The sequence below is a fragment of the Orycteropus afer genome, unplaced genomic scaffold (assembly GCF_000298275.1).
Source record: "Orycteropus afer afer isolate SDZICR_OR568_19922 unplaced genomic scaffold, OryAfe1.0 scaffold00086, whole genome shotgun sequence".
In the NCBI taxonomy this organism is placed as follows: Eukaryota; Metazoa; Chordata; class Mammalia; order Tubulidentata; family Orycteropodidae; genus Orycteropus; species Orycteropus afer.
The window spans coordinates 2,115,892-2,134,619 of NW_006921673.1; positions in this window are offsets into that span (position 1 = coordinate 2,115,892).

Below are 18,728 nucleotides of genomic sequence, written 5' to 3' on the forward strand. Positions count from 1 at the left end.
TTGATTGTTTTTCTAATGTTGAACCATCCTTGCATACCTGATATGAACCCCACTTGGCCATAATGAATGATTTTCTTGATATGTTGTTGGAGAGTATTGGCTAGGATTTTGTTGAAGATTTTTGCATCTATATTCATGAGAGATATTGGTCTGCAGTTTTCTTGTTGAGTGATGTCTTTGCCTGGTTTTGGTATCAAGGTTATGCTTATTTCTTAAAATGAGTTATGGAGGATTCTATCCTTTTCCATGTTTTGGAATAGTTTGAGTAGTATTGATATCAGTTCTTCTCTCAATGTTTGGTAGAATCTCCAGTGAAACCGTCTGGGCCAGGATTTTTTTTTTGTTGTTGGTAATTTTTTAATGACTTCTACAATTTCTTCTTTTGCTACAGATCTGCTCAACTTTTCCTCATCAGTCTGTGTTAGTTTAGGTAAGTGGTGTCTTTCTAGAAATCTGCCCATTTCTTGCAGATTTTCAAATTTGTTGGAGTACAGTTCTTCATAGTATCCTGATATTATCCTTTTTATTTCAGCTGGTTTTGCTGTGATGTCATCCATTTCATTTATTATACATGTTATTTGTATCCTCTCCCTCTTTTTCTTTGCTAAATTTGCCAGAGGTTTGTCAGTTTTATTAATCTTTTCAAAAAACCAACTTCTGGTCTTGCTGATTTTTTCTATTGCCCTTCTATTTTGTGTTTCATTGCTTTCTGCTTGATTCTTTATATTTTCCTTTCTTCTGGTGACCAGGCTTTTCTTGCTGTTCTTTTTCTAATTATTGGAGATGGTTTAAAGTGTTGATTTGGCTCTTTCTTCTTTTTTGATGTGTGCATTTATTGTTATAAATTGACCTCTGATCACTGCTTTTGGTGTGTCCCAAAGATTTTGCTATGTTATGTTTTCATTCTTGTTTGATTCAAGGAATTTTTGAAGTTCAATTTTTATTTCTTCTCTTACCCAGTCTTTCTTAAGGATGGTGCTGTTCAATTTTCCATGTGTTTACTCTTTTTTCAGTTGATCTTCCTATTGTTGATTTCTAATTTGCTAGCATTATGATCTGAGAAGATGCTTTGCAATATTTCAATGTTTTTAAATTTATGAAGGCATATTTTATGGTCTAACATATGGTCTATCCTGAAAAAAGTTCCATGTGCACTGGATAAGAATGTATATTATGCTGTTGTTGGGTGAAGTGCTCTGTAGATGTTTATAAGGTCAAGTTGGTAGATTGTATTGTTTAGCTCTTCTGCATCTTTGTTGAATTTCTTTCCAGTTGTTGTATCTTTCATTGAAAGTTGTGTATTAAAGGCTCCCACTATGACTGTGGAGTCATATATTTGACTTTTCAACTCTTTTAAAATCTGAATAATGTATTTTGGGGCTCTTTCATTGGGTTTGTACATATTATTATGGTTATATCTTCTTGTTCAGTTGATCCTTTAATCATTATATAATGTCCTTTCTTGTCTTGTATGGTGGTGTTTGTGTTACAGTCAATTTGATCAGAAATTAATATAGCCACTCCTGCTCTTTTATGGTTGCAATTTGTTTTATATATCTTTTCCACCCTTTGATTTTTAGTCTATTTTTGTCTTTGTCTTTAAGGTATGTCTCTTGTAGACAGCATATTGATGAATTATGTTTTCTTATCCAATCAGAAACTCTCTATCTCTCGAGTAGTGCATTTAATCCATTAACGTTCAGTTTAATTATTGACAAGTATGATTTGGTTGCTGTCATTTTGTTATATGCTTTTTCATGGTGTCCTTGGTTTCTTGGTTCATCAAGAGGGTATGGGGTATAAGAGCAAAAAGGGGAATGCTGCACCTTTCTAGTCTTCCAGGTCTGGAATGTCCTTGCTGTTCTTGGCAAGTGGAGCCAGTTCTTAAATCCCTGTAATCTGGGAGAATGCTGTCACTTTAAATATCCAAAATGGTCAAGTCACTTGTAAACATTCAAAATGGCTTTACCCTCCAGATAGGCAAAAGTCCACATCTCAGCCCTCCTTCCTCTTTGCTGCTTCCTCTTTTACTCACCAACCACCAGAGCAGTCCTCCACGCAATCCCTGGCTAGCAGGGCTGACTTTTAGGTTAATTCTTAGGTCCTACCACCACTTGGCAGTATCCAAACTCTCTGTGCTGTCAGTATCGTTGCCAGACTGCAACCCCGTATATCTCCTTTTTTGGTGTTTTCATGCAAATTCTTCTGTTAATTGAAGGTTAGTCCACTTCTATATCCTTCCCTTCAAGGCTCAGGGGTCTAGGATTATTTTCTGTATCTGTGTTAATTCTTTACCCTTTTCTTTGTTGAAGAAAATCTGTTCAATTTTTCTCTCTATTCTGCCATCTTACCAGAACACCCATAGTACTATTTATTAATATAGTTCTAAATTTGATATTAAATTCTGAAGCTATAAAAGATTGATGTAAGTTCATCTACAAAACAAATTCTACAGTATGCCTTCTAACTACCCTACAACACATACAAATGTGATTAAAAGGAAAAAATAGGGAAATATTTGCCACTCATATTATAGCAAAGAGTAATTTCATTAAATTTTGCAAGTCTTTTATAAGAAAAAAAAATAATAGTTTATTAGAACAGTACACAATGATTATAAGCAGGAAGAGAAATATGAATGTCTGTAAGATGCATGTAAATACATATAACCTCTCCCATAGCAACAGAAATGCAAATTAAAACTAACCGAATACCAAACCAAACTCACTACTGTGGGTTTGGATCTCACACATAGCGACCCCTCCTTGGATTTGCAAGGCAATATCACTATGGGAGAAGTTTGCTCAACCTTTCTTCTGAGCAGTGGCTGGTGGGTTTGAACCACCATTCTTCTGGCTAGCAGTCAAATTTCTTAGGCCCTACACCACCAGAGCTCTCAAATATATAGTACACATACCAATTGAACCACTTTTGCAATTTCTATGTTGAAATACAATTATAAACACAAATGCAAGAGTGGAACATTTTATGTACCAATACTATTTCTATAAAGAAATATTGTTATAATCACATAGGTAAAAGTGGAATAAGGGTCATGTTCACAGGTTAGGGTTTCAACATAACTTTTTGGGTGATATATTTCAATCTGTAATGTTGTTGTACTTAAGTCCCATGGTAGTTAAGGCTGTTGTCAACTTGGCTGGACCTGATTGAGTGGCTGGACAGCTGGATGTAGTTATTCCTTATGTTGAGACTGACTTTCAATTTCAGATGGGATTACTGGAGCAACTGTGTAGCTGCTTTAGGGATGTGGTCTGCCTTCAGTACATAAGAAGTAGTTTTGAGGAAGGTCTCCAGCTTTTTGGCACACTTGAACCCTCCATGTAGTTGAGTCTTCATTCAGCAGCCTGCCATGCTCTGCTGATCTTAGGGCTTTTAATGGATTTGAATCAATGGCCTGTCTTGGTTTGGTAATATCAGGACTGTGCCTTTTTATTTGTTGACTTTGGGTTTGTCAGCCTCAGCAGCCAGTAGCTGCCTGAGTGAAGAGATACCTCTAGCTTCAGTGGGCTGGGAGCCAGAGGCAGAGCTGAAGCCCAAGGTCAATAGGGTTTCACCCAGACCCTAAAGCCTGGCACCTGTTACTCAGATTTCTAACCTCCAAAATTATAAAAGAATAAACTCCTGTTTGTTAAAGCCATCCCATTTGTGGTATTTCTGTTAGAGCAGCACTACATAACCAAAACAAGTCCCATCAAATCAGTTCAGACTCATAGTGACCCTATGTAAAACAGAATAAAACACTGCCCAGTCCTACACCAAACTCACAATCATTACTATGTTTGAGTCCATCATTGCAGCCACTTAGTCAATGCATCTTGTTGAGGGTCTCTATCTTTCTTGTTGACCCTCTACTAATCATGATGTTCTTCTCTGGAACTTTTGCCTCCAGATAACATGTCTGAACTACTTGAAGCAATGTCTCACTATTCTTGCTTCTAAGGAGCATACTGGCTATATTCTTTCCAAGATGGATTTGCTTGTTCATCTGGCAGTCTATAGTATATAGTATACTCAATAATACATGCATCTATACTTCTTTTTGTTTTCCAAAATATTCCACAACCTTTATCATAAATTAAATGCCCAGAAAACAAAAAGCTTCCCCTTTCCTCCGTTCCTGCTATCCCTGGTAACCACTAATAATCTTTGGTTTCTATATATGTATAAACAAACAAAAAAAACTCACTGCTGTCAAGTCAGATCCAACTCATAGTGACCCCTCCTTGGGTTTCCAAGGTGGTATCACTATGGAAGAAGATTGCCTGAACTTCTATATGTTATTTTTTTCAAGCTGTCTAAGAATTTAGCCTCCCTTCCTCTCCCATTCCAAAGAAAATTTCCTTCTATGTATAAACCTTTCCTTGACTTTTTACAATAGTGGACTAATACAGTATTTGTTTTTCTGTGATTGACTTATTTCACTAAGCATAGTGTCCTCCAATTTCATCCACATTGTATGGTGTTTTACAGAGTCTACATTCTTTAGGGTTGCATAGTATTCCATTGTGTGTGTGTATCACAGGTTGTTTATCCATTTCTCAATTGATGGGCATTTAAGTTATTTCCATCTCTTTGTTATTGTGAATAGCTCTGCAATGAACATGAGCATGCATATATCTGTCCGTGTCCTGCCTCTCACTTCTTTAGGATATATACCTAATAATGGGATTGCTGGGTCAAATTGTATTTCTATTTCCAACTTTTAAAGGAAATCACTATACCAATTGCCACAGTGATTGTATCATTTTACAATCACATTAGCAGTGTATGAGAGTCCCAGTCTCTGCACATCCTCAGCAGCATTTGTTATTTTCTGTCTTGTTGAACTTTGGTATTAATGCTGGGGTGAGACAGTATCTCATTGTTGTTTTGATTTGCATCTTTCTAATGGCTAATGATCATGATCATTTCTTCATGTGTTTGTTTGTTGCCCGAATATCTTCTTTGGTGAAGTGTCTGCCCAAATCTTCTACCCACTTTTTCTTTTTCTTTTTTTTTTTTTTTTAATTGTGCCTTACATGCAAGTTTACAGAGCAGAATTTGTTTTACATTCACTATTACATGATTGAGTTGCTTGTCTTTTTGATGTTTAAGTGCTAGAGTTTTCTGTATATTTTAGAGAGAAGTCCTTTGTTTGATATGTCATTGTTAAATATTTTTTCCCATTCTGTGGGTTCTCTTTTTACTCTTTTGGAGATAAGAATTTTCACTCTTTTGCACATAAGAATTTAGTTTTTACAAGGTCCCAGTCATATAGTTTATCTTCTGTTGTTTGTGCAACTTGGGTTATGCTTGGTAGTCTATTTATGCCATAAATTAGGGCCCCTAGATTTTTCCCCATTTTTTCTGTGATGAACTTTATAGTTTTAGGTTTCATATTAAGTCTGAGCCATCTGGAGTTAGTTTTTGCATATGGTATGAGGTATGGATGTTGTTTCATTTTTCTGCAAATGGACATCCAGTTTTGGCAGCACCATTTGTGAAAGAGACTATCTAATTTAATGGATTTCAGAACTTCATCAAAGATCATTTGACAATAAGTTGATGGATTGATTTCTGGGTTCTCAATTCTGTTCCACTGGTTTATGTGTCTGTCATTGTATCCATACCAGGCTGTTTTGACAACTGTGGCTGTGTAGTAGGTTTTGAGATCTGAGAGTGTGACACCTCCAAATACATCAATACTTCTTCAGTCTTCTTTATTCATTGTCCAGCTTTCACATGCATATGAGGTGATTGAAAATACCATGGTTTGGGTCAGGTGCACATTAATCTTTAAAGTGACATTTTTGCTTTTTCACACTTTATAAAGGTCATTTGCAGCAGCTTTGCCCATTTGATTTCTTGGCTGTTGCTTCCATGGACATTGATTGTGTTTGCAAGTAAAATGAAAACCTTGGCAACTTCAGTATTTTCATCTGTTTATCATGATGTTGTTTATTGGTCTAGTTGTGAGAGTTTTTATTTCCTTTATGTTGAGGTGTAATGCATACTGAAGGCCATAGTCTTTGTTCTTCATCAAAAAGTGCTTTAAATCCTCTTTGCTTTCAGCAAGAAAGATTTTATTATCTGCATATCACAGGTTGTTAATGAGTCTTCCTCCAATCTTTATGCTGCATTCTTCTTAATATAATCCAGCTTCTCACATTATATGCTCAAAATGCATATTAAATAAATATTATGAAAGGATACAACCCTAATGCACACTTCTGCTCATTTTAAACCACACAGTATCCCCTTGTTCTGTTCCAATGACTGCCTCTTTGTCTATGTACAAGTTCTGCTTAAGCATGAAGAAGTTTTTTTGGAATCCTCATTCTTCACAATGTTATCCATAATTTTTTTTTTATGATTTACACAATTGATTAACTTTGTACACTCAATAAAATACAAGTAAACGCTTTTCTGGTATTCCATGCTTTCATCCAATATTCATCGGACATGTGCAATGATATTCTCTTGTTCCATGTCCTTTTCTGAATCTGGCTTGAACTTTTGGCAGTTCCATGCTGATGCTACTGCTGCAATTATTTTTTGAATTATATTCAGGAAAATTTTACTTGCATGTAATATTAATGGTATTGTTCAATAATTTTCTCATTCTGTGGGATCAATTTTCTTTTGAATGAGCACAAATATGGATCTCTTTCTGTTTGGTTGGCCAGGTATTTATTTTCCAAATTTCTTGGCGTAGATGAATGAGCACCTCCAGCATTGAATCCATTTGTTGAAACATCTCAGTTGGTCTTCTTTCCTTGTTTTCACCATTGCCTTCAGTGCAGCTTGAACTTCTTCCTTCAGTATCATTGGTTCTTGATCTTATGCTAACTCATAAAATGAGCATTGTACCAATTCCTATTGGTCCAGTGTTTCTGAATAGTATTTCCGTCTTCTTTTGATGGTTCTTCCATCATTGTATATTTTGCCTACAGAATCATTCAATATTGAAAATAGAGGCTTGGATTTTTCTTCAGTTCTTTCATCTCGAGAAATGTCAAGTGTGTCCTTCCCTTTACTTTGTCTTCTTGAGCTACCCTTTGAACTCTTCTGTTCAGTTCTTTACTTCATCATTTTTTTCTATTCCCTTTAGGTACTCTCCATTCAAGAGCAAGTTTCATTTTGGTCTTTTATTTCTTTCCTGTATTTTTAATGACTTTTGCTTTCTTTATGTATGATGTCCTTGATGTCATCTCACAACATGTTTGGCCTTCAGTAAAATGAGTCAAATTTATTCTCAAGATGGTTTCTAAACTCAAGTAGGATATATCCAAGATTGTACTTTGGCTCTCATTGAGTTGCTTTATTTTTTTTCAGTTTCAGCTTGAACTTTCATAACAGTAATTGATGGTGTGTTCCACAGTCATCATCTGGTCTTTTTCTTATTGTTGATATTGAGCTTCTCTGTCATCTCTTTTCATGGAAATGGTTGACTTGATTCCTGTGTAATCCATCCAGTGAAGCCTACATGTACAGTCATCAGTTATGTCATTAAAAATTGTATTTGCAGTAAGTAAGTGATTATTCTTACAAACTTCTATCTGCAATATAACTCAACTCCATCTGTGATGTTTGGAGTTATTTCTGACACCAATGCCATATTTGCCAAGTACTGATTCTACGTCTTTCTTTCCACTTCTTGCATTCCAAATTCCAGACATTGTCAGTGGATCTTATTTGCATGTTCGTTCAATTTCAGTGGGCAGAAGTTGGTAAAAATCTTCAATTTCTCCATCTTTGGCATCAGTAGTTGGTGAGTAAATTTCAAGAATAGTCATATGAACTGGTCTTTCTTGTAGGCATGAAGATGTCATCCTATTACTTAAAGTATTGTGTTACAGAATATCCTCTTCAATTAGCCTTTCCTGATATAGTAGACCGTAGGTTTGTATGATTTAAAATGGCCAATACCAGTCAATTGTAATATCTAGGATATTGATCTTTATGTACTCCATTTCATTTTTGATGACCTCTAATTTTCCTAGAATCCTTAATTTTACATTCTGTGTTCTGACTGCTAGTGGATGTTTGTAGATGTTTCTTCACATTTGAGTTGTGGCACATTAGAAAATGCACTTTCTGAAAATTTTTCTCCATTCGTGCATTTAAATCAACTCTATTTTGAGCAAATAACTCTTCCCAGGTTGTGTTTTGATTGCCTTTAAACACATGGGGCTCGTCTTCAGGCATTGTATCAGTAATTTGCTACTACTCATAGGGATTTTAGTGCTAATTTTTTTCAGAAGTAGATCACCGGGTCATCCTTCCTACTTTGTCTTAGTCTGGAAGCTCCTCTGAAACCGGTTTAGCATGTGTCACATGCCAATATTTGAAATGCTGGTGACACAGCATTCAGAATCACAGCAACATGCAAGCTACCACAGTATGACAAATTAACAGACAAGTGGTCATTTCATATGTTTTTGTTAGGTGACATCAAATCAGCTCTAACTCATAGTGACCCTATGTACAACAGAAGGAAACACTGCCCTGTCCTATGCCATATTTTCAATCTTTGCTAAGCTTGAGCCTGTCATTGCAGCCACTGCAACAATTCATCTTGTTGAGGGTCTATCCCTTTTTGGCCAACCCTCTACTTTACCAAGCCTGATATTCTTCTCCAGAGCCTAGTCCTTTCTGACAACTTGATCGAAGTAGGTGAGATGAAGTCTCATCATTTTCACTTCTAAGGATCATTCCATCTGCACTTCTTCTAAAGATTTGTTTGATCTTCTCACAGTCCATGACATTTTTTTACATTCTTTGCCAACATCACAATTCACATGCATTAATTCTTCTTTGGTTTTCCATATTTATTGTCCAGTATCATGCCCAGTGGGATGATATTAGGAACTCATACATGAAGAAAACAAAAGGTTATTAGAAAGACAGGAAAGGAAGAAATGACCAAAATGGATGTCAAAAGACACTTTGAGACTTGCTCTTTAATGTAAAGTAGCACCAGTGAACGGATAAAGTAGAAGAGCTGAACTGATTTCAAAGGTTGGCTCAAGAAAACAAAGTAAAGTCTTAAAATGAAATGTGCAAAAGGTCTGCAATTAGAATATCTAAAGGGCAGAATATGCTTAGCATTTCTCAAACCTAAATAGCTAAAGAAAAAATTCAAGCTTTAAGACGCAATATTGAAGAATTCCATGGGCAAAATATTGACCAATGCAGGAAGCATCAAAAGAAGATGGAAGGAATACATAACGTCACTGTACCAAAAGAATAGCTTGACATTCAACCATTTCTGGAAGTAGCACATAATCAAGAACTGATGATATAGAAGGAAGAATTTCAAGATTCGTTCAAGGAATTGGTGAAAAACAAGGCTCTATGAATTGATGGAATATCCATTGAGACATTTCAACAAACAGATGCAATTCTGAAGGTGCTCGCTCATTCGTATATGCCAAGAAATTTGGAAGACAGGTACCTGGCCAACTGACTCTATTGAGTCTCTATATATTAAGTCTCTGAGTTGTTGTTGTTGTTGTGTGCCGTCGAGTCGGCCCCGACTCATAGCGACCCCTCCTTGGGTTTCTGAGGCAGTATCACTACGGAAGTAGATTGCCCAACCTTCCTTCCAAGGAGTGGCTGGTGGGTTTGAACCACCGGCCTTCTGGTTAACAGTTAAGTGCCTTAGGCACTATGCTACCAGAGCTCCTAGGTTCTGAGTTAGTCAATGTGAAATTTTCCTTTTTTCAAATTTGCTTTCTGCACATGGTTGTTTTTCTCTTTAATGACTGAAGAAACAATGTAAGTTGTTTTGGCTCTGAATGGAATGTTGCTTTTCCTTTGAGAGCAACAGCCACTTTTCTATGAAGCTGATCTTTAAATGCATAGCTATTTGATATTTTAAATGCAAAACAATATAATTTCTCGAGGAAAATTTCATCACTGTATTTTTAAAGTTGTTGAAAATAATGATTTTACTTCAAAATATATGTTAAACTAGTCTGCCAAGCTTTGATGAATAGGACATTGAGTAGTAAAGGAACAATGTTTAAACATTTTTGCCTTGAATTAAAAATCATATAATCATCATATAAATTTATTCTTTAATCAATCTTAATTTACAATTAGAACTAACTTTATTTATTTTGTTTTATTTTTAAATTTTATTGTGATTTGGGTGAAAGTTTACATTGCAAATTCATTTCCCATATAGCAGTTAATACACATTCTGGCTCATGACGTTGACTGTAGTTCCCCATAATCTAAGAGCTCGCTTCCCACTTCCTCCCTGTAGGTACCTCTTCCCTGTGCCCTTTCTTCCCACGCACTGCCTGACCCTGAGTTGTCTCCCTGTGCAAATCCTGCTTTTCTGTTTTCCCATGGTTGATCAAACCAAGTAATGTATCTACCTGATGTAAATGTTCAGCCCATATTCCTGTCTATTATTTGGCTGGAAGCCACAGTAGCGAGTTCAATTCCAGACATAAAACATAGCTAGGGGTCATAGTTTCAGGGGTCTCACCAGGCTCTATCAGACCAGCAAACCTGGTCTTTTGTTAATTGTGATTTGGGTGAAAGTTTGCAGAGCAAATTCACTTTCCATACAGCAGTTCACATACACTTTGTCTCATGACATTGACTACAATTGTAACAGCTCACCTCCTGCTTCTTCCCCATAGTTATCTCTTCCCTGTGTCCTTTCCTCCATGCACTCCTGCCCCCTGAGCTGTCCCTCTGTGCATACACAACCCTTCTATTCTCCCATGTTTGTTCTTTCCAAGGAGTGTATCTACTTAGTGTAAATGTTAACCTCATATGCCTGTCTTTTGTTTGGCTGGAAGCCACAGGAGTGGGTTCAGTTCCAGACCTGAAGGGCAGCTAGGGGCCATAGTCTCAGTGGTTCCATTAGGCTGTATCAGACCAGCAAATCTGGTCCTTTTTTTTTTCCCAAATGTTTTTGAGTTTTGTTCCACATTGTTCTCCTACTCTGTCCAGGATCTGTTGCAATGATCCTCCTCTGAGTGGTTGACAGTAGTAGCCAGGCACTATCTAGTTCTTCTGGTCTCATGGTCACATAGGCTGATGATCACACGGTCAGTCAATCCTTTGGACTAATTGTTGTTGATGCATATTTGGTTTTCTTCATTCTTGTTTACTCTGGATGAGGAGAGATCCCAAAATAGGAGGTACAAAAATGTTTTTGTGTAGTATGTTATACCAATTGAGCTTGATGTCCCCTGCAATCATAGTTCCGAGTCCACAGTTTCAACTACTCACTCTTTCCATGATTTTATTTTTTTTAAATTAAAAATAACAATTTTTAATGAGATAATATGTGTGTGTATACATATACATATGTATACGTATATGTGTGTGTATGTATATGTGTGTGTGTGTGTGTGTATAAGAGCTTATCTTGGCAATGGAAGAAAATTTTGAGTACTTTTTTGAGTACTTTACAAATAATACTCTGGGGACAATCCTAATACATTTGCTCTTGCCTAGGGATCTCGTTGAAATGTTTCAACACACAGATGCCACACTGAAGGCACTCACTCATTTATGGCAAGAAAATTGGAAGACAGCTATCTGGCCAACTGACTGGAAGATATCCATATTTGTATCTATTACAAATAAAGGTGATCCCATGGAATGTGGAAATTATCAAACAATATTATTAATATCACATGCAAGTAAAATTTTGCTGCAAATTATTCAAAAACAGTTGCAGCAGTATATTGACAGAGAACTTCCAATAATGCAAGTTGACTTCAGAAGAGGACATGGAACAAGGGTTATTGCTGATGTCAGATGGATCTGGGCTGAAAGCAAAGAATACCAGAAAGAGATTTATTTGTGTTTTATAAACTATGCCAAAGCATTCGATTGGGTAGATTATAACAAATTATGGATAACATTGAGAAGAATGGGAATTCCAGAACACTTAATTGTCCTCATGAGGAACCTGTACACTGACCAGGAGGCTATTGTTCAACTAGTACAAGGGAATATGGCATGGTTTAAAATCAGAAAATAAGTGCATCAGAGTTGTATCTTTTCAGCGTACTTTTTCAATCTGTATGCTGAGCAAATAATCTGAGAAGCTGGACTATATGAAGAAGAAAGTGGTATCAGGATTGGAGGGTGACTCACTAACAATCTGAAATATGCAGACGACAACTTTGCTTGCTGAAAGTGAAGATGACTTAAAGCACTTACTGATGAAGATTAAAGGTTACAGTTTGCAGTATGGATTATACCTCAACATAAAGAAAATGAAAATGGTCACAACTGGATCAATAAATAGCATCACAATAAATGGAGAAAAGTTTGAAGTTGTCAAAGATTTCATATTACTTGGTCCTACAATCATCACCAATGAAAGCAGCAGTCAAGAAATCAGATGATGTATTTCACTGGGTAAATCTTCTGCAAAAGACCTCTTTAAAGTGCTAAAGAGCAAAGATGTCTCTTTGAAGTCTAATGTGAGCCCAACCCAAGCCATGGTATTTTCAATTACCTTATATGCATACAAAAGCTGGGCAGTGAGTGAGGAAGACTAAACAAGAATTGATGCTTTTGAGTTTCAGTGTTGGCAAAGAATACAGAAAGTACCATGGACTGCTAAAGAACAGATCTGTCCTGTAAGAAGTGCAGCTGGAGTGCTTTATGGAAGCAAGAATGGCCAGATTCATCTAACCTACTTTGCTCATGCTGTCAATAGGGATTGTTCTCTGGAGAAGAAGATCATATTTGGTCAAATGGAGGTTCAGCAAAAAAGAGGAAGGCCCTCAATGAGATGGATTGACAAAGTGACTGCAATGATGGGCTGGGGTATGGCAAGGATTTTGAGGCTGGTGCAGGATCAGGCAGTGTTTTGTTCTGTTGCACACAGGGTCGCTATGATTGGCTGCCAACTTGGCGGCACCTAACAACAACAAGAAGAGGTGTCACAGTTGTGCTCAAAGTTTTTTAATTCTTATGCTTGTAGATTTCACCATTATTTTATGTTGGCTGTTCAACAAACTCCATTATACATGTTTAGAATCTCTCTTTGATACTGATTTCATATAGAAAAATTACAACTATCTTTTTCCACAAATATGGTTAATGGTATAAAGGGAGAAGAATATGGGCAGTGGAACATGCTTGACAATATATGCTTTCATAGCTTTTATTTCTGAGACAATAAAGTATTTTCTTAATTCATACACACACAAATGTGCGCACACACATACACACACATGTGTATCCATTCACATGCATTAAAGGGCATTTTGTGGCCAGGAGTCAGAATTGACTTGATGACAATGGGTATTTTCCAAATGGGAGCCCTTTAAATATCTAAGGATACTATTATACTCTTCTTCTTTTTAGGATATAATCCCTTTCTTCATTTTATTTCATTTAACTAATATTCTTCCTGCCACACTATCCTGTCTGAACAAAATCAACCCATTAAAGATCTAACTCAAATTTCAAAAAAAGAAGAAAAAGGCATTTATTAGTTTGATCAGAGTTAAGTCAACAGTCCAATAAATTTCACTGTTTTCTCCCATATTATTGCTATAAATGGAGTATATTTTTGAGACTTATGTTTGTTTGAACATTGAAGTTTATCTGTGGAATACTGAAAACATATCCAAAGCATACCGGACACAGGCAAACTTAGTATGTGATGCTCTACGAATTTTTGGTCAGAAGGAGAAAGTAAATGAGAGTAAAATTTCCCTTGTTATATTTTAAACAGTAGGCAAAACAAATCCCTTCCTTGTCTTGGAGTCATCACCCTTTTCAACATGGCTATACAATGTAACCAAAAGATATAGCTACAGACATTTGAATTTTTTAAATACTGCTTAAACTGTTGACAAGAAGTTCTGATGCCACTGTGATTAAGACTTGACTGCTAATGGAAGGCTTGGCAGTTCAAACTCACCAGTCACTCTGTGGGAGAAAGATATGGCAGTCTGCTTTAGTAAGGATTACAGAATTGGAAATCCTATGGGGCTGATTCTACTCTGCCCTGTAGTGTTGCTATGAATCAGATTCAATGGCAATGGGTTTAGTTATTTTGGTTTTAAACTATTGACATTTGTTTTGTAGACCATCAAAAATATTCCTTAACTCTGTCTGTTTCTTGGCAATTCAAGGCCCTTTACCTTGGTCCCAGTCATTATCATCTGTCACCTGGATAACTAACTGCTCTAGTCTCTTAATTGGTCTCCCTGTTTCAGCCCCTGCCTCCTGCCATCAGTTTCCACACAGTAGTTAGAATGATCTTTTTAACAATGAGTTCAGATCATGTCATTTTCCCGGTCAGGTCCTTCGATGGGCTCCCCTTGGACAAAGTATAAATGCTGTCTTCTTTACAAGGTCTAGAAGTCTTTTATGTGGTGCCAGCCTCCTTCCATATCCCTAAAATCTCTGTCTTTCACCTACTTTCTGTTCTGCAAACATGTCAAACTCTTTCCTACTTTTGAGTATTTATATTTATTCATCCTTCTGCCTGGAATCCTTTCTTAAATTATTCCAGACTAATTTATCTCATCATTTAGGACTATGTGCAAACAATGCCTCCTTAGAGAAGTTTTTCTATTTGTCTGCTCAATTTGTACACACTCCTACATCACACCTCACAACCTCTATCCCTATACTCTACTTTGCACCTTTGCTTTCTCCCTGCAGCTATCACAGCTGAAATTATATTATTTTTTTTAAAAAATATTTATTTATCATCTATCCTCCTTCACTAGGTTTATGTCCATGAGTATTTAATGGTATCTGTTCTGTCTTAGTTAGATAGTCCAGCACTGATAATTTCTAGCATAGGATGTTGTTGTTAAAAGCTGTTGAGTTGTCTCCCAAGTCATGGTAGCTCCAGGCTGCCCAGTCCTTCATCATTCTATGATTTTTTGAGGATCTGTCATTGTGATCCACAAGGTTTCTTTCTTTCTTTTTTTTTTTTTTTCCTCTCTCTTTTTTTTGATCGTTTGGGTGAGTTTACAGAGCTAATTCATTTTCTATTAAACAGTTCATACACATTTTGTTTCATAACATTGATTCCAATCCCCACAATATAACAATGTTCTTCCCACTTCCTCCCTGTGGCTAACTTCCCCCTATATCCTTCTTTCCCATGCAATTTTGCCTACTGAGCTTTCTTTCTGCTCAAATGCTCCCCTTCTAATCTCCCATGGTTGATTGTTCTAAGGAGGACACTACCTGGTATAATTGGTGATCTTATATGCCTATCTGTAGTTTGGCTGAAGATTAAGTGATGAGAGTGAGTTCAATTCCAGGCCTGAAGGGTGACTAGGGGCCATAGTCTCAAGGGTTTCACCAGTCTCTATCAGACCAGTAAGACTGTTTATTTTGTTATGATTTTGAGTTTTGTTCCACCTTTTCATCCCATTCTATCCAAGATCTTCAATTTTGATACCTTTCTGAATGATTAGAAACGGTAGCTGGGTACCATCTAGTACTTTTGGTCTCAGGGTCATATAGGCTGACGTTTCCATGATCTAATAGTCCCATGGACTAATTGTTTCCATGTATTTTTTATTTTTCTTTACTTTTTTTAATTGTTGTTCCAGACAAGGAAAGACCAATTGTTCCATCTTAGATGGCCACTTGCAAGCTTTTAAGACTCCAGTTGCTAGTCACCAAAGTAGGATAAAGAACAATGCTTTTGTGTAAACACAAGTAAACCTCTTTCTGGTATTTTTTGCTTTCAGCTAAGATCCATATGACATCGGTAATGCTATCTCTTGTTTCACATCCTCTTCTGAATTCAGCTTGCATTTCTTGAAGTTCTCTGTTAATATATTGTTGTGACCATTTTTTAATTATCTTCAGTAAGATTTTACTTGCATGTGATATTAATGATATTATTCAATAATTTCTACTTTCGTGGGATCACCTTTCTTTGGAATGGGTACAAACATGGATCTCTTCCAGTCAGTTGACCAGGTAGCTATCTCCCAAATCTCTTGACATAGCCTAGTCAGTGCCTCCAAGAAGGCATCTGTTTGTGGAAACATCTCAATGGCTATTCCATCAATTCCTGGAGCCTTGTTTTTTGCCACTTCCTTCAGTGCAGCTTCAACTTCTTCCTTCAGTACCATTGGTTCTTGATCATATGCCATCTCCTGAAATGGATGAATACCGACCATTTCTTTTTGGTACAGTGACTGTGTATTCCTTCCATCTTCTTTTGATAGTTCCTGTATCATTCAATATCTTGCCTGTAGAATCTTTCATTGGGTTCGTAAGTATTTATTGTAGTTATATCTTCTTGTTCAGTTGATCCTTTAATCTTTCAATATTGCAACTTGAGGCTTAAATTTTTTCCTCAGTTCTTTCAGCTTGAGAAATGCTGCACATGCTCTTCCCTTTTGGTTTTCTAACTCTAGGTCTTGGCATGTTTCATTGCAATTGACCTTGTCTCCTTGAGCAGCTCTTTGAAATCTTCATTTCTTCCATTTTCTTTAGCTACTCTTTGCTCAAAAGCAAGTTTCAGAGTCTCTTCTGACATCCATTTTGGTCTTTTCTTCCTTTCCTGGCTTTTCAATGACCTTTTGCTTTCTTTATGTATGATGTTCTTGATGTCATTCCACAATTCCTCTACTTTTTGGTCATTGGTATAATCCATACTGCAGACTGTGTTCCTCAGTCTTCATCAGTAAGTGCCTCAAGTCATCCTCACTTTCAGCAAGCAAAGTTGTATCATCAGTGTATCTCAGGTTGTTAATGATTCTTCCTCTAATCCCGATGCCATGTTTTTCCTTGTGTAGTCCAGCTTCTCGGATTATTAGCTCAGCATATAGATTGAATAAGTATGGGGAAAAGACACAATACTGACACACTCCCTTCTTGATTTTAAACAATGCAGTGTCCCCTTGTTCCATTTGAATGACAGCCTCCTGGTCAAGGTACAGGTTCCTCATGAGTACAATCAAGTGTTCGGGAATTCTCATTCTTCTCAATGTTATCCATAATTTGTCATGATCCACACAATCAAATGCCTTTGCATAGTCAATAAAGCACAAGTAAACATCTTTCTGGTATTCTTTGCCTTGAGCCAAGATCCATCTGACAGCAGCTATGATATCCCTTGTTCCTGTTCCACGTCCTCTTCTGAATCCAGCTTGCACCTCTGGTAGTTCTCTATCAATATACTGCTGCAACTGTTTTTGAATTATTTTCAGTAAGACCTTGCTTGCGTGAGATATTAATGATATTGTTCAATAATTTCCATATTAAATAGGATCACCTTTCTTTGGAATGGGTACAAATATGGATCTCTTCCAGTCAGTTGGCCAGGTAGATGTCTTCCAAATCTCTTGGCATAACCGAGTGAGTGCCTCTAGTTCAGCATCTGTTTGTTGAAATATTTCAATGGGTATTTTGTCAATTCCCAAAGCCTTGCTCTTCACCAATTCCTTCATTGCAGCTTAGACTTCCTCCTTCAATACCGTTGGTTCTAGATCATATGCCACCTCCTGAAATGAATGAAGATAGACAAGTTCTTTTTGGTAGAGTGACTCAGTGTATTCTTTCCATCTTCTTTTGATGTTCCCTGCATCATTCTTCCATCGTGATACCACTTTGGAATCTTTTGTCCTTAGAATCTTTCAATATTGCAACTTGAGGCTTAAATTTTTTCCTCAATTCTTTCAGCTTGAGAAATGCCAAGCATGTTCTTCCCTTTTGGTTTCCTAACTCCAGGTCTTTGCACATTTTATTATAGTAATTGGCTTTGTCTGCTCAAGCTGCTCTTTGAAATCTTCAGTTCAGTTCTTTTATCTTGTCATTTCTTCCATTTGCTTTAGCTACTCTCCACTCAAGGGCAAGTTTCAGAGTCTCTTCTGTCATCCATTTTGGTCTTCTCTTTTCTTTTCTTTTTAGTGACCTCTTACTTTCTTCATGGATGATGCTCTTGGTGTCATCCCACAATTCTTCTGGTTTCTGGTCATTGGTGTTCAATGCATCAAATCTATTCTTTAGATGGTCTCTAAATTCAGGGGGGATATATTCTAGATCATATTTTTGGCTCTCATGAACTGGTTTTAATTGTCTTTAACTTCAAGTTGAACTTTCATATGAGCAGTTGATGGTCTGTTCCACAATCAGCTCCTGACCTGATTTTGGCTAAAAATATTGAGCTTTTCCATCATCTCTTGCCACAGATGTAATCAATCTGATTCTTGTGTGTTCCATCTGATGAAGTCCACATGTACAGCTGCCGATTGTGTTGTTGAAAAAAGGGTGTTTGTAATGAACAAATAGTTGGTCTTGCAAAACTCTACCATGAGAGTTCCAGCATTATTTCTGTCACCAAGGCCAAATTTTCCAACTACTGATGATTCTTCTTTGTTTCTAACTTTTGCATTACAGTCACCAGTGATAATTAACACATCCTGATTGCAAGTTTGTTCAATTTCAGACTGCAAGAGTTGATAAAAATCTTCAATTTCCTCATCTTTGGCTTTGGAGGTTGGTGCATAAAGTTGAATAATGGACCTATAAATGGGTTTTCCTTGTAGGTGTATGGATATTATCCTATCACTGACAGCGTTGTACTTCGGGACAGATCTTGAAACATCCTTTGTGATGATGAATGCCACACCATTGCTCTTTAAACTATTCTCGGTGTGTTGGATTGGGTTCTCTAGAGAAACACAAAAACCAGCAAAGTATATATATATATATATATATATATATATATATATATATATATATAT